The sequence below is a fragment of the Vicugna pacos genome, chromosome 11, assembly GCF_048564905.1.
Source record: "Vicugna pacos chromosome 11, VicPac4, whole genome shotgun sequence".
In the NCBI taxonomy this organism is placed as follows: Eukaryota; Metazoa; Chordata; class Mammalia; order Artiodactyla; family Camelidae; genus Vicugna; species Vicugna pacos.
In genome coordinates, this window is record NC_132997.1 from 17059034 (window position 1) to 17073446 (window position 14413).

Below are 14413 nucleotides of genomic sequence, written 5' to 3' on the forward strand. Positions count from 1 at the left end.
TTAACCAACATTTACTAAATACTAATAATGCACAATGTAAATTAAACTCTTATATGAAATATCACCAACCTGAAGGTAAAAAGTTATAATTTGGTCCCAGGATTCTAATTCCAATATTATTTGTACTTGGATCTTACTTAAGAAAGGAAAATATACATATAGTAAGTGGACTTGACATTTCACCTAATAGAGACTTAAGTCACTTAAGTCCACAGCCGAGATATAAAGTTACCAGATTTAAATCATCTTCAGGCTAGGAAAAATTCTCATCAGATTAAAAAAAATTTTTTTTGACTGAGATGTCATAGAACTAGACTTTTTCAGTACACATTTAAGCGTTAATCGTTTCTAAGGGCCCAAGGATGTGATGGGCAATTCCGAGCCTCTCACAAGGAGACCGGTGATTAGCACACATACCAGCAGGTGCACAGCAATCAGACTTACTCCAGATAAGTGATGTTGTGGGCAGTATGGTCTTTCTGTTACCTTCTAGGACCTTATTTCTTTTAGGCCTGACCTAATTTAATTCCTCTAATGGCTCCTAGCCTACTGAGTTCACGTGAATCTTCACAGCTGTGTACTGTGAAGCACTCTGCTCCTGAAGAGAATGCAAATATTCAATCATTTTTTTTAAAGAATTTTAACTAGTCTTTGTACCTAGCTAACATACTTGGTAAAATAGTCCCTCTATGTATTTCTAAAATTATTACCGTTCAAATTTGAATGTTTCTGAAGTAAATTTGCTTGTAAGAGTAAAATATGCTAAAATTTCAAAATTATTAATAACACTAATTAAGGAAAACAGGGAGTTATGAAAAGAGCTCTGGCAACTGAAACAGGATCTTAGTCTACAATCTCAAGTCTGACTCTTTAGTTGTGCGACCTTCAGAACTGGCTTCACCTCAAAACACTTTCTAATCTGAAATAGAGCTAGCCCTGCCCTTCTCCCTCTGCAGGTGGCTGTTCAGGTAACATGAAATAAGGTACATAGCACAGTACCTGACATGAAGTGATCATCAATAGTCTGCTTCCTTCATACAACACAAAAGACACACATGAAGGTTTAGGCATAAGAAAGCCTACACCTCCACAAGTCTGCATGAGCACAAAATATCACAAGTAGTTGGTTCTAACAACAACAACAACAAAACAAGAACAAAAACAAAAACAAAACCACCATCAACCCCATCCCACGAACACTTCTGAGGGATCTGGAGCCAGGCAAGGGCGCCTGCATGTGGTTCTGCAAGAACTCCATCAGGGCGGCATACACACAGGCCACTAAAGCTTTAACAGGGAAAGTCCACAGTCATTATGTTAAAACCTCTGGAAGCCTTTATGCCAGTACGAGAGCTCACGCCCGGTAAAAGAGGGGACAAGTCAAATTAGGGCCAACTCCAAAAGACTCCTTAAATAAATCACAACAGCGATGCTGGCTTACCCTTCCTGAAACGCGAACAGTACCATGCCCAAACCCATTTAAACACTTGAAGATCGAGACATTCCACACCCACACTGGTGCCACTACATGTCTTTTAGAGAGCCTGCGCAGGGGAGCACCCCTGGCACCATGAAAGCCGTCCGCAGAAAAGGCAGGGGAGGGGGGAAAACAAGACGATGACTTCGGGGTTGTGCACTCGCGCCGCTGAGAACCGCTGTCCAGACCGCAGCTGCCTCAAGCATCTTAAATACTTCGCGGCTTCACTATGGGGACGTCAAGGGAAGGCCGCTAGTCAAGTACCCTGGGGCTGGGGGCCGTTCCCGTCCCGGGGGTCCCGGGTACCGGCCTCCGACCCCCGCGCCGCTCCCCTACTCGGCGCGCCATCGAGGGCCGCCCGGGAAGCGCCGCGAGTAACGACCCGGCCCGAGCGGCCCGGCCCCGCCCGAGACCCCCAGCGCGCGGACGGCAGGCAGCCCGGCTGCGGTCTGGCCAGGGTCGGGGTCGCGGGTCGGGCACAACGCCATTGCCGCAGCCAAAGAGGCGGAGCGGGACGCCGGGCGGGCGCGGCCGGCACGCGGGGCGCGGACACTCACCACACCACGCGGTAGGAGCCCTCGAGGAGGAGACTGCTGGAGCGCGGCCCCACGTCGAACACCTGCCCGCGGACCACCTCGGGGCCGCCGCCCGCCGCCGCCGCCGCCGCCGCCGCCGCCGCCGCCGCCGCCGCCGCCGCCGCCGCCGCCGCCGCCGCCGCCGCCGCCGCCGCCGCCGCCGCGCTGGGCTTAACGCTCCGCGGCTGCCGCTCGGCCCACGCCGCTCCTCCCGGAGGGACCGCGCTGCCGCCGCCGCCGCCGCCGCCGCCGCCGCCGCAGCAGCAGCAACCGCCGCCTCAGGGGAGCCGCGGAGCTTCTGAAACGATGGCCGCTCACACCAACTGCCGAATGCCAACTGCCAACTGGCGGGCAGGTAGGCGGAAGGAGGGGCGAGGCCGAGGAGGGCTCTGGGGCGGGGCCTGTCCTGGCAGCGAGCGCGCGGATTGACTCCTATGGTCTGGGGGCGGGGCTTCGCCTCAGGATGGAGACAGCATACATGAACTGGTGTCCACACAATTTGTATTTTTTTTTCTATTAGGAATAATGTTGCTGTGATCATTTGTATACCAGGTATTTGGGGATCCAGGTTTTATTTCTCACAGCTGCATGCCTGAGATTGTCATGCCTGGGTTATAAGGAAACTCAATGGTTGGCCTTTTTAGAAACTCCAGACTGCTTCCAAAGTGGCTGCATCGTTTTACATAGTTTCACTAGCCGACTATGAGCGTTCCAACTTATCTCTACATTATAGGCAACACCTGTTATCGTCTGTCTTTCTGATGATAGTCATCCTCATGGTTCTGAAGTGGCATCTCCTTGTGGTTTTGGATTGCGCTTCCCTGATATTGAGCTTCTTTCATATGATTGTTGGCCATTTGTATATCTTCTTTTGGAGAAATATGTATTAGAAATTATATATTCTAGATAAAAGGCTCTTTTCAGAAATATGATTTGTAAAAAATAGTCTCTCATTCTGTGGCTTGTCCCTTACTTTCTTGAGAATGTTCTGCCCCAGGGCCTGGCATTAGCTCTTCCCTCTGCATTGAATCCTCCCTGGACACATACATGGTGGTCTCCCTCCTTCCTTCTGGTCTTGGCTCAAATGCCTGCTTGTCAGTAAGATCTCCCTGGATCCCTTGTAGTGATAACCCAGTAAGAACAATGATGACAGCCCCATGCATCACCATCCGTCCCACCTCCCTGCCTCATTTCCCTTCAAGCTTTTATTACCATGTCCATGTAAAGTAGTCTTTTGTGAATTGTCTAATTCTTAACTGAATTGGAAATTTCATAAAGGATTTTTTTAATCAGTTTGTTACTACTTTATCCCAAATGTAATTCACTTTACATAATCCAGTATGAATGCAAACGGAAGAATAAATGAATTGCATGAGAAACAATAATATATTTCACTTTATTTTAATAAACCTATGACTTTTTCCAAATCTACACGTGAATGTATATGCCAGCATAGTTCAGTCATTCTTTAGTCGTCTGATAGAAAATTAATTTGTTCATTTTTCATGGGAAGTAACCTTTGGCTTTGGAAGATTTCATAGCAAATAATAGAGGAAAAGCAAAAATAAATAAATAACTACTTAATGAAGACTTAAATGTGGTTAGCAGTGGTGCAAACTGAGCTGATTGAAGCTTGAGGATGGGTAGATCCTGGGAAGGGTCATCATCTGCCACTGTGTCTCCCCTCTGAGTGTGAGGGAGTTTGCATGTCCATGGATGCATGTGTGACCAGGCTGGGAGGTCACAGGTCAGGAAGGCTTTTCAGTACCAGCTTCTGCTCTTTCTTGGCCTGGTCTTGTGTAGATTGACAATCAGGTTCAGCCCCTAGGAGTTTTCTGGGAGCATTTGTATTTCCCTGGGACACAACTAAATAATTACACCCTAATGTGGTAAGTGCTAGGCTCGACTTATATAGAAAGAACAGGATAGTAGCTGAAGAGACCACGATTTCTTGATCTTGGGGGACCTGGGTTAATCTTCATGGTGAGGCAATATTTGGGGCTGTTCTTATAAAATGTATTTGGGGTGAGGAATTCTGAGTTGGAGGAAGGTAATACATAGGGGAATTGGAATGGGATTTGGGTAGGGGTTGAGACTGACACAGATGGATGTGGCCATAGCATTCTGGAGTGGCAGTGAGATTGGAGAGGGAGAAATCTGCTTCTGAGACTTTTTTCAGGGCTGACCTAGATAGGAAGTGTTGCCTAACTGGATGTGGAGGGGAGAGACTGGAAGAACACTTCTTGCTTGGGTGTTTGGACCTGATGGCCATAAACCAAAGTTGGATATTTAGAGGATGGACACTGGGGACATAAAGGAACAGATGATCAATTGGTCACATTGATTTCTTTTAAGTTTTTATTTTGAAATCATTATAGCATAATTAGTACACTGAGATCCTAGGTAGCGTTCACCCAGTTTTCTTGAATGATAACACTTACAAAAGTGTAGTACAGTTTTAAAATCTGGAAATTGACATTGGTATGATCCATAGAGCTTTTTGTGACTTTGCTGGTTTCCCGTGCACCCGTGTATGTGTGTGTGCATGTATGCCTGTATGTATCTGTGCAGTTTTATTACATGTTGATTTGTGTAACCATCACTACAGTCAAGATATAGAATTGTTCCTCCTCTGCAAAATCTCTCACACTCTTTCCCTTTTCCTTTTCCTGACCCCTTGCTGTCACGAATTTGTTTTCCATCTCTGTAATTTTTGTCATTTTTGAGAGTGTTAAGTAGTATGTAATAGAGTATGTAACCTTCTGATATTGGCTACTTATCACTCAGTAGAATTAATTCCCTTGAGATCCATCCAATTGTTGAGTGTATCAAAAGTTCACTTCTTTCCATTGTTGAATAGTAGTATTCCGTGGTATGAATGCACCAAAATTTGTTCCATACATTGAGGGACATTTGGGTTGTGTTGAAGTTTTAGCTATTACAAATAAAACTGCTTCAAATATTCGTATGTATTAACTTTTGTGTGTGGATACATTTTCATATCTTTGTGATAAGTGACCAGCATTGCATCTGCTTTGTTGTATATTAAATGTATATTTAGAATATATTTTTAAGAAGCTGCCAAACTATTTTCCATAATGGCTGTACCATTTTAACATTCTCAGAAGCAATTTATGAGGTATCTAATTTTGCCACATCCTTGGTATTGTCACCATATTAAAAAGTTTTCACTCTTCTAATAGATAGGTATAGAGTAATATCTCATTGTGATTTTAATTTGCAGTTTCCTAATGGCAAATGACCATCTTCTCATGTGTTTGTCTTCTGTGTATTCTCTTTAATAAAAACATCTATGTCTTTCCCCATGTCCTAGTTGTATTGCAGGGCTCAGTATCACCACTGAGACACCTCAATCTGCCTCGTTGCTGCTGGGGGAGGGGGTGAGGAAGCACCTGCTGGCACCCTAGACCCTGTGGGGTGGAGGATGGGGGAAGCAGATTGCTGAGTAGCACTCCTCCCACTCACCACCTTTACCTCAGTGCTGCCAGGTCAGGCTGCATGTCCAGTTCTGCATGTAGCCACACTGATTCCACAAGGGGCCAGTTTTTCTTTTGGTTTTTGGCTGGAGTAGAGCCAGTATTAAGAACAAGGCTATTTCTGCCAGATGTCCCTTCCCCTGTCCCTGGGCTAGAGGTGGGGAGAGGCTTTATTTACAACCCTTATCTTCTGGTGGTTCCAGATCCAGGCTTCTCCAGCACCTCATCAGCGGTGAGGGGAAAGAAAACCCGGGGAGCTTCACGACTCCTCACATTGTCAGCTTCCTGGCCAGTCAGCCTTCCCTCCATTTTTCTTCGCTTTCCTGTGTTTGTTTGTGGTCTTAGTGCCAGGACTTTTAGTCACAAGAAGGACTGGCAAGCAATGGAGTGACTTCATCTTGGCCCCATGTTGGTTTTTAAGGACCTGGGCCACTTCAGGAGGTGGTCTAGACTCAGTAGAGCTTTGTGAAGTGACATCAGCATAGGGCCATTGACACCAGGAGATGATGGATGAGGGCTTGGGATCCACTCCAACTTTGTCTGAACCTTGGCACCTGTGCTTATTGGTTGGGACTTAAGACTCAGCTTTCTCATTGTTCAAATGGGGATGATGCTGTTGCTGCTAATAATGCCTGTGTCTGTGACATTATACATGTACAGTAAGTTGCAGAATACCTGATCATTACTAAGGGCCCAGTAAAACTGAGCTCTTGCTTTATCTATAGATGAGATTCTTGGGTCTAAGAAGATCATTTCTGGGCTTAGTGAGAGTGATCTAAGTGAGAACAAAAGCCAGATTACAGGGATTCAAAAACCAAGCAAAAGATGAGAAAAGAAGTCAGTGTACCTTCAAGATATTTTGCTGCACAAGTAGAGAGAGGGTTGTGAAGGGATTCAGGGAAGTGACTGGGGGAGAAAGGAGTGTGAAGTTTAGATAGCAAAGAATAAAGGACTGAAGAGGGAGAAATAAAGAGATAAATTACAGAGCCAGGTTGCTGCTGATACTGGATTTAATACCTGGGTATAAAGGAAAGAAAACTATTCCCTGAGACCAGGCACACTCTCCTGTGAACCCCGTCCAGCACAGAACCCAGTTCTTGGCTGTCATCACTGATGTCACCAAGTATGTTAACCTTTACCACTTCCAAATCAGACTCCCGCTGGAACTGTAACCCACCACTTCAGCTCCTGGTAGTCTGCAGCTCCTGTTGCAGAAAGGAGAGAAACAGAGGAAAGGTGAGACTGAATGAGGAGCTAGGACATCAGGAATTTTTATATAATAAGTTCCAGTCATTCATTATTATGCCATCAGACATTTACTAAGCATCTGCTTTATTTCAGGCATGTGCTCTGGTTGTGATGATGACAAAACAGACATTGTCCTTGTGCTTATGGAGCTTTCCTTCGAATGTGGGAGTCAAGCCTTACGTATCCATGCACAGCTGTGACACATGCTGTGAGGCGAAGGGAATTTGTACAGTGGGGTTATATTACCAGGGGGATTCTGCATGGATGTGGAGGGTAAGGAAGGCCTCCCCAAGGTAGAGAGATTGGGGCTGAAATGAGGTAGTGGGTACTGTGGAAGCTGAGAAGCGTGGGGAATGTTCTAGACACGGGACACAGCATTTATGAAAGAGGAATGTGAAATGTTTGTGGAACTGAATGAAAGCCACCAAGACCAATGTGTTCAGCACGTGGGAGCAAGACCTGAGATGGGAGGCGGAGGAAGGTGAGCCATGCGGTCATCATAGGCACCCAAGGTCTAGGCTGTTATTCTAAGTATGGCGGTTAGCTGTTATACAGTCATAAGTAGAGTGACATAGAGTACATGCTCTGGTCCACATTTTTTAAAAATGACACTGTGTGCCCTGTAGGACTTATATTAGAGAGAGCCACGGATGGCTATGAGGAGACTAAGCCCAGTATCAAAGGAGGCAAATTGAGAGAGGAGGGAGTTTGGACAAGGGTTACGGCCGTGGAAATGGAGGGAAGTAAGTGAACTGGAGACTTAGTGATGCATCAGATGCGGAGGCAAAGTAGAGACAGGTGTTTAGATGAATTTCAGCTTTGTGGCTGGGTGACTAGTTTCCAGTTTCCAGTAATCAGGATCACTGAATATTTGGGGGAAGAAAGCATCAGTGTATTTTTAGACTTTTATTTGGTCCAAGATGGATCTTGGACATGATGAAAATCTGGATGCCTGTGTGGATATGAAGGGAAAACAAAGGCTTATGATGGAAACAAGGGCTTCAGCCTGGGCCATGAAGACTGAGGAGGTCGACAGAGGGGTGGGAGGAAATCCAGGACAGAGGGTATAGTACTGTCATCAAAGGGGACAGTATTAGGAGGCAAGCCTAAGAGTGACAGGCATGGTGGTTTTTGAGGACAGAGGCAAAGATTTAAAGATTAGATTTAGAGTAGAAATAGTATGAACATTGTAGAAACTGAATTAAGGAACTGGTGAAAGTCTGGCCTGGCACACTGTTTTCACCCGTATCCCTTAGAACACTGGGTCCTTGGGAGTGTTACTGTCATGTTCTCTCTGTCTCTGTCTCTCTGTCTTTCTCTTTTTCTCTCTCTCACACACAAACATGTTTCATGATGGAGTAAGTATGGGGATCACTGTTAAGATGAAACAGTTTGTCAACAACATAACTTCTAAGAGTGTTTGTCTAGCACCGTGAGTCTCAAGGTGGACGGCCCATGCAGCAGTACTTACGGACTCTCAGGGATCCAAGTCCGCGTTCTCTGCAACAGGACTGGAGAGACACCTGCTGGGTGTCATTAACAGACTCAGCCACAGAACTGTGCATCAGTCCCTCTCAACATCCTCCTCTCCCTCTCCACCCCTGCTCCCCAACCCCTCTCTGGGAAAGGTACAGTTTTTCTCAGGCATTGAAATAGCAGGGTTCAGTGTCAGGGTGCTGTGGGTTTAGGGCAGTGGAGGTCAAAATACTTTGTGAAATTAGAGATGACAGCCAGGAATCTGGATCCATTCCGGCCAGTGGTTGGGTGAAAAGCGTGTCTGGGTGTTGGGTGGGATGAATCTTTGGTAACCAGTGAAAGCCTCCAACTTAGCAGCAGGGCTCTAGTTCATTTACAGGCAAACAGGAAACCCTGAGAAAAGGATGTTCTGGAAGAAACCTTCTGCAGATAATTGGGGTGGGCATGGGAAGGGGTGAACAGAAAAGAAAGGAAATAACCAAAAGATAGCCCCTGTCCTGGAGACTGAAATGATTTAAACTTAGAAGGTATGTGCCTGGGATTTGGAGATGGAAGGTTTGTTATTTAAATGTTTAGAACTTGGAAGTTCCTTTATGTTGGTAATCAATGTGTTAGTGTGTAGCTACTTTGCACATAGCTTTGGCCATAAGAAAAAATGAACCTATTTCAATAAGTAACTCTCATCACCACTGGTATGGCAATGAGATCACCAACATCCTCTTCATAGAGGGTTATATACAGTTTTAAAAAGCAGAAGAAGAAGATCACTATAGAAGGTTTAAGCAAACAAGAGTGGTATTATGCGCAAATGGGTATTTTGTGAGGTGGCATTTTGATGGAATCTGAAGCCCAGCATTTATCTTGTTATCTCCAGTGCCTAGTGTAATGCCTGATAAACAGTCAGCTTTTGATTGAATGGGTGGATGAGTAAATAATCCCTAAAATTCATTTTTTTAAAAGAAGAACCAGGGGAGAACACTTGAGATTATATTAACTTTGAAGGGGTCAAAGCCAAAAGTATTGAGATTACCTCTAAGTTCTGGCATGAATTTATAGCACTAGTTTGATATAGCTGATAGTTGCTGATAAGATTGAGAAATTGGAGTTTTTAACAGGTAGAAAATTACTGACTTTTGCTTGATGCCATATGTTTTGGAAGGAAAAAACCAAGATGTCATGCAAGAAGAAACAGCTGGTCTTGCTGTAGCAATAAATAGCAGAATATTGCAGATTTGATTAACATTAAGTTTTAGTTCTAATTTTTGTAACTTCCTACACATACATATTCCTGCTTAAGACATGAATGATATGTACACGAGAGCGTTGTGTTGAATGAATGTATAGATGAGTGAATTCACATGTACCTTTGCTGGACGCAGCCTTCTTATTTTTTTAATCTATCTATTTGTATCTTAGTGTTTGACATAACCAGTTCTGTCTCAAGCATGCATAGGTATCTATTTGGGTTTCAAATTACCTCATGAAGACCCTCATTTTACTCTAGGATGATGGTAAACATTTGGCATTATCTGTATATCATTATGTCCTCGATATTTCTTATTTTGATTCTCTTGCCATTAACTTTCCTCCTCTTACCTGTCCCTTCTCCAAGGACGGAGGCCTTGGTTTTTCCTATTCAATTACTGATTTAATTTTTCTGTTTTTAAAACAATTAATGACTTCTAACTACATACAGTCATCCCTCGGTATCTGCAAGGGATTGCTACCAAAATCCCTAGAGGCTCAATCCCTTAAATAAAATTATTCCTATTTTGTATATAACCCACTCACGTCCTCCTGTATACTTGAAATCACCTCTTGATTATATATAATTTCTAATACAACATAAATGCTATCTGAATTGTTACTGGAGCACAGAAAATTCAAGTTTGCTTTTTGGAACTTTATGGAATTTTTTGCCCTGAATATTTTGGACCTGTGTTTGGTTGAATCCACAAATGCAGACCCCGTGGATACAGAGGGCAGGACTGTACCATGAATCATACTGGTCACTAGGACCACAGAGATACACAGGACATAGCCCTTCTCGCCAATAAGCTCCAGTCAGTAGAAGAAGTAGACATACATGTGTAGCACCAGTAAGACATTGTAGTAAGTACAGAACAGAGCAAATATAAGGTTCTGTGTTATTGTGGACAGAGACTTGTTATAATGAAGATCAAGGTGGGCAAGGCAGGCTTTTTAGTGTAAGTTATACTGAAGCCAAACCATCTCCTTTATTTCTCTGTATCCTTTTGTTGTATTACCTTCCAAAAGCCAAATGGATCAAGCCCTCAGAAGATCTATTGGTCTGTCATTAAATCTTCTTTCCCTGCTGAAAGAAGCTTCCTTTGAGGAACTAGTCTTTGCTAGGTAATCCCATTAACAGAAAAGCCTGTATTTCAAATCAGTCAGTGAGTAGAAAACACAAAATAGCTTTGTTAGAAATCTCTCAGGTTCTATCATTTACAGCAGTTTATGGCTGAGCTGCCTTTATGTTCAAACAACAGAAAATGTTGAAGGGATTTTAACTTCTGGGGACTAGACTCAAACCCAAGATATGGTGGTCTACTGATTTCTTAATGCACTTAGAAAGTGTAGAAAATACTTTGAAACTTCTTTGTGAATTATAGAGATAAGACTGAAAATAAAAATCATCTAAATTCTCTATTAAGAATAAAATTTGTGTTGTTTGAAACCTATAAAATATTCTGCTTTAGATTAAAGTGCAGAGGATCCTCTCCTATAAAGAACCAAACTTAGGACAACAAATTTTTAGCTTGGGTTTTAAAGGGTGAAATAGGACAGTTAAAAAGAAAAGAAGCCTGGAGCCATTTTTGTGTAGGAAGAATTTTTGAAAGAATCAAAATCTTTTATTTTTGTCCCATGACTTAATAATTAAATTGTACTTTTCCCAAAACAAAGAGGCAGAAAGAATGATTGCAATAGTTAAATATATATATTTTTTTCTTTAAAAATGTTATAACACCTTTAGGATAAAATTACTTTCAAATTTAACTTGATTAATTTCTGAGAGAAATACCACTTTAAAATGAAAGTCTTGCATTCCAGAGAGCATTATAAACAGCTAAAAACAAGGGAGGAAAACTGTACTGTTTTAAAGCATGCTGGAATAAATAAAAAATATTTATTATTTATATGGGAACGTCACTAATCGCCAATAGCATTTGGAAGATTTGGAGATGATCTGGTGTGCATTAAACATATTTAAACATTTTAAAATGCATCATGAATTAAGTCAAATTTTACCTCAAACAGATGTTAAAAATATCAAAATGTATAGAATTTTCCTGTATTTAACATCATGATTATCTAAAAACCACTTGGCTTTTGTTTTTCCACAGAGCACAATGAGATGAACTGGAAATAATGGAAAAGCATGGCCAGTCCTCCAAAGACAAGGAAAATGCCAGGTTTCTGGACAAACATGAGCAGTGAGCACACCATAGGATCTTGTAGATGGCATCCAGGCTATGGGTGGGCTCTTTCCATTCGGAAAATGCAGAATCTTCTGTGCACACATGTCATGAATAAATGTGAGGATAACTGTGCTTTTCTGCATTGTATTTTTCCTCTTAACTTGGCTTTCATCGGGCTTCTTTGAAATGCCAGACAGTGGGCTTTCCCAAAATTGGGGAGAATATCATTCTTGCGTAGAACACCAACAGCATGCACTTTTTGTGATTTTTTATGGCTATATTTGTTCAAATGCTGTTTATTTGTATGATGCACACTTTCATAGGAACCTCCACTTTGGCAACCTGATAAATCACATTTCTTCAAAAAAAAAAAAGCCACTTTCTTCTAAACATATGCTAGCTCTTGAATAGTTTTTAACAACTGATTTTTGGGTTGAAACAAGTCATTTTTGTAAATGTTACTTATAAAAATGAATCTGAAACAGAGTCTGAGAATGATAACTGTATATGAATAAGAGAATTTTTTGTATTGGTAAATATATCTTATTCAATCCTCCAATAAGTTAAATTTCATTAATTTAAATAATTAAGAAGTAATCTGGATAAAAAGCAATGAAGCAGGAAGCAAGATTTTTTTATAATTTCACAAGAGCTATGCAAAGTCTTCCTGATTTCATTCTTTCTCTATAAAACACATATAACTATATTTATATAGTTATACATGTATATAGTTAGTACTATTTGTATATCCACGTGGATCCGATCACTCGGAATTAATTTTGCTCTGTGTGCCTATCAGCAGGCATTTAATACATGTTCTGTTAATTGATTCAGGTATTGCTAGTCATTTCACTGATTTACAAGTTAGGAAAGACAAAGAAATCAAGTTGCTTAAATCATTTTACAGACAATCCTGTTTCTTATAAATATATCACTTTTATTATCATAACTGTGCATATTCTGTATATAGATATGTTGGTAGTATAGACTATATTACTATGTGGGTAATCTAATAGATACATTATCATGCCATGTCAAACTTGATTATAAAGCGATGTTGCTCTTTTTATCAATGGGGGAAGAAGTCCTGACTGACTGAACATTATAGGAAACAAAGCTTGTATTACAGAGGGTGTTTTATAATATGTTTTAGGTTTCACACATCCAGATTTTGAGCAATGAAAAAAATAAAAATTAATATCTCTAAATGTGCCAGAAAAAAGGCGAACAGCTTCTTCTTTGTTAGATACAAAAAAATTTTACTTTTTTTCTTTAGAACTACACACATTTTGGGTTACATATAGCTGCCTGGATGTTAATTTTGACATCTCAATTGCTAACACAATTAATAATATATATTTGCATTTTTTAAAGCTCCAGCTTACTTGAAATAATACTTAACTTTAAAATTTTCTTAATCTGCAAACTAACAAGCCTCGGTCAGACTCACTTTTGGAGTGGCACTGTTGGTCCAGCTGTGCAGAAATGCTGGAGAGAGTTTGCCTTTTCAGTTTAGATGGTATTTATACTTTTAATAATAAAACATAAAAATTAATGAGCTAATTTTCTGATCGAGGAGGGTGAAAACAGGAAAGTGTTCACAGTTGAGACTCGACCCTGAAACCGCTGTGCTTCCACTGGGAGATTAGGTTGGAACAGTGGGGAACACAAGGTCTTCTGTGCTATTAAGCTAAAGTAACGTGAAACATAGAATTTCACCTTTCATTCTAAATATTCTCATCTAAATATGTGGATTTACTGGAATTAATTTTATTTGACACTGTATATGTAATAATTTGCAAAATCTATTTCTAATTACTTTGGTCTTTCTGCCTAGGACAATAGCAGAAGCCTTTTGTTGTATTTTGTTTCCTATTATCTGCGCAATTTTGATGAGGTCAGACGGTTTTCACTGAGTCATGTTGTGTTTTTCTTTTTTTTTTTTTTTTTTGTTTTTTTTTTATTTTTTTATTTTTTTTACATTTTTATTGATTCATAATCATTTTACAGTGTTGTGTCAAATTCCAGTGTTCAGTACAATTTTTCAGTCATACATGGACATATACACACTCATTGTCACATTTTTTTCTCTGTGATTTATCATAACATTTTGTGTATATTTCCCTGTGCTATACAGTGTAATCTTGTTTATCTGTTCTACAATTTTGAAATCCCAGTCTATCCCTTCCCACCCTCTACCCCCCTGGTAACCACAAGTGTGTATTCTCTGTCCATGAGTCTTTAGATTCCACATATGAGCGATCTCATATGGTATTTTGCTTTCTCTTTCTGGCTTACTTCACTTAGAATGACATTCTCCAGGAGCATCCATGTTGCTGCAAATGGCATTATGTTGTCAGTTTTTATGGCTGAGTAGTATTCCATTGTATAAATATACCACATCTTCTTTATCCAGTCACCTATTGATGGACATTTAGGCTGTTTCCATGTTTTGGCTATTGTAAATAGTGCTGCTATGAACATTGGAGTGCAGGTGTCATCCTAAAGTAGATTTCCTTCTGGATACAAGCCCAGGAGTGGGATTCTTGGGTCATATGGTAAGTCTATTCCTAGTCTTTTGAGGAATCTCCACACTGTTTTCCATAGTGGCTGCACCAAACTGCATTCCCACCAGCAGTGTAGAAGGGTTCCCCTTTCTCCACAGCCTCTCCAGCATTTGTCATTTTTGGATTTTTGAAT

At 41.3% G+C, this 14413-nt stretch overlaps 1 protein-coding gene and 1 long non-coding RNA gene across 2 annotated transcripts in view; one reads left to right on the forward strand and one right to left on the reverse strand.

Annotated features, from left to right (window-relative positions):
- LOC116279493 (zinc finger protein 532-like) overlaps positions 1-2143 on the reverse strand; it is a 52221-nt gene extending 50078 nt beyond the window's left edge. The window contains exon 1 of the mRNA XM_072970907.1: positions 2035-2143. The gene's annotated coding sequence lies outside the window, so the exon portion shown is untranslated. The remainder of the gene's footprint in view (positions 1-2034) is intronic.
- A 70-nt stretch (positions 2144-2213) lies between these two features.
- LOC140699171 (uncharacterized) lies at positions 2214-11845 on the forward strand. Its single transcript, XR_012077175.1, has 2 exons — positions 2214-2407; positions 11639-11845. It is a non-coding gene; the product is annotated as an uncharacterized lncRNA (long non-coding RNA).
- Positions 11846-14413: the final 2568 nt, after the last annotated feature.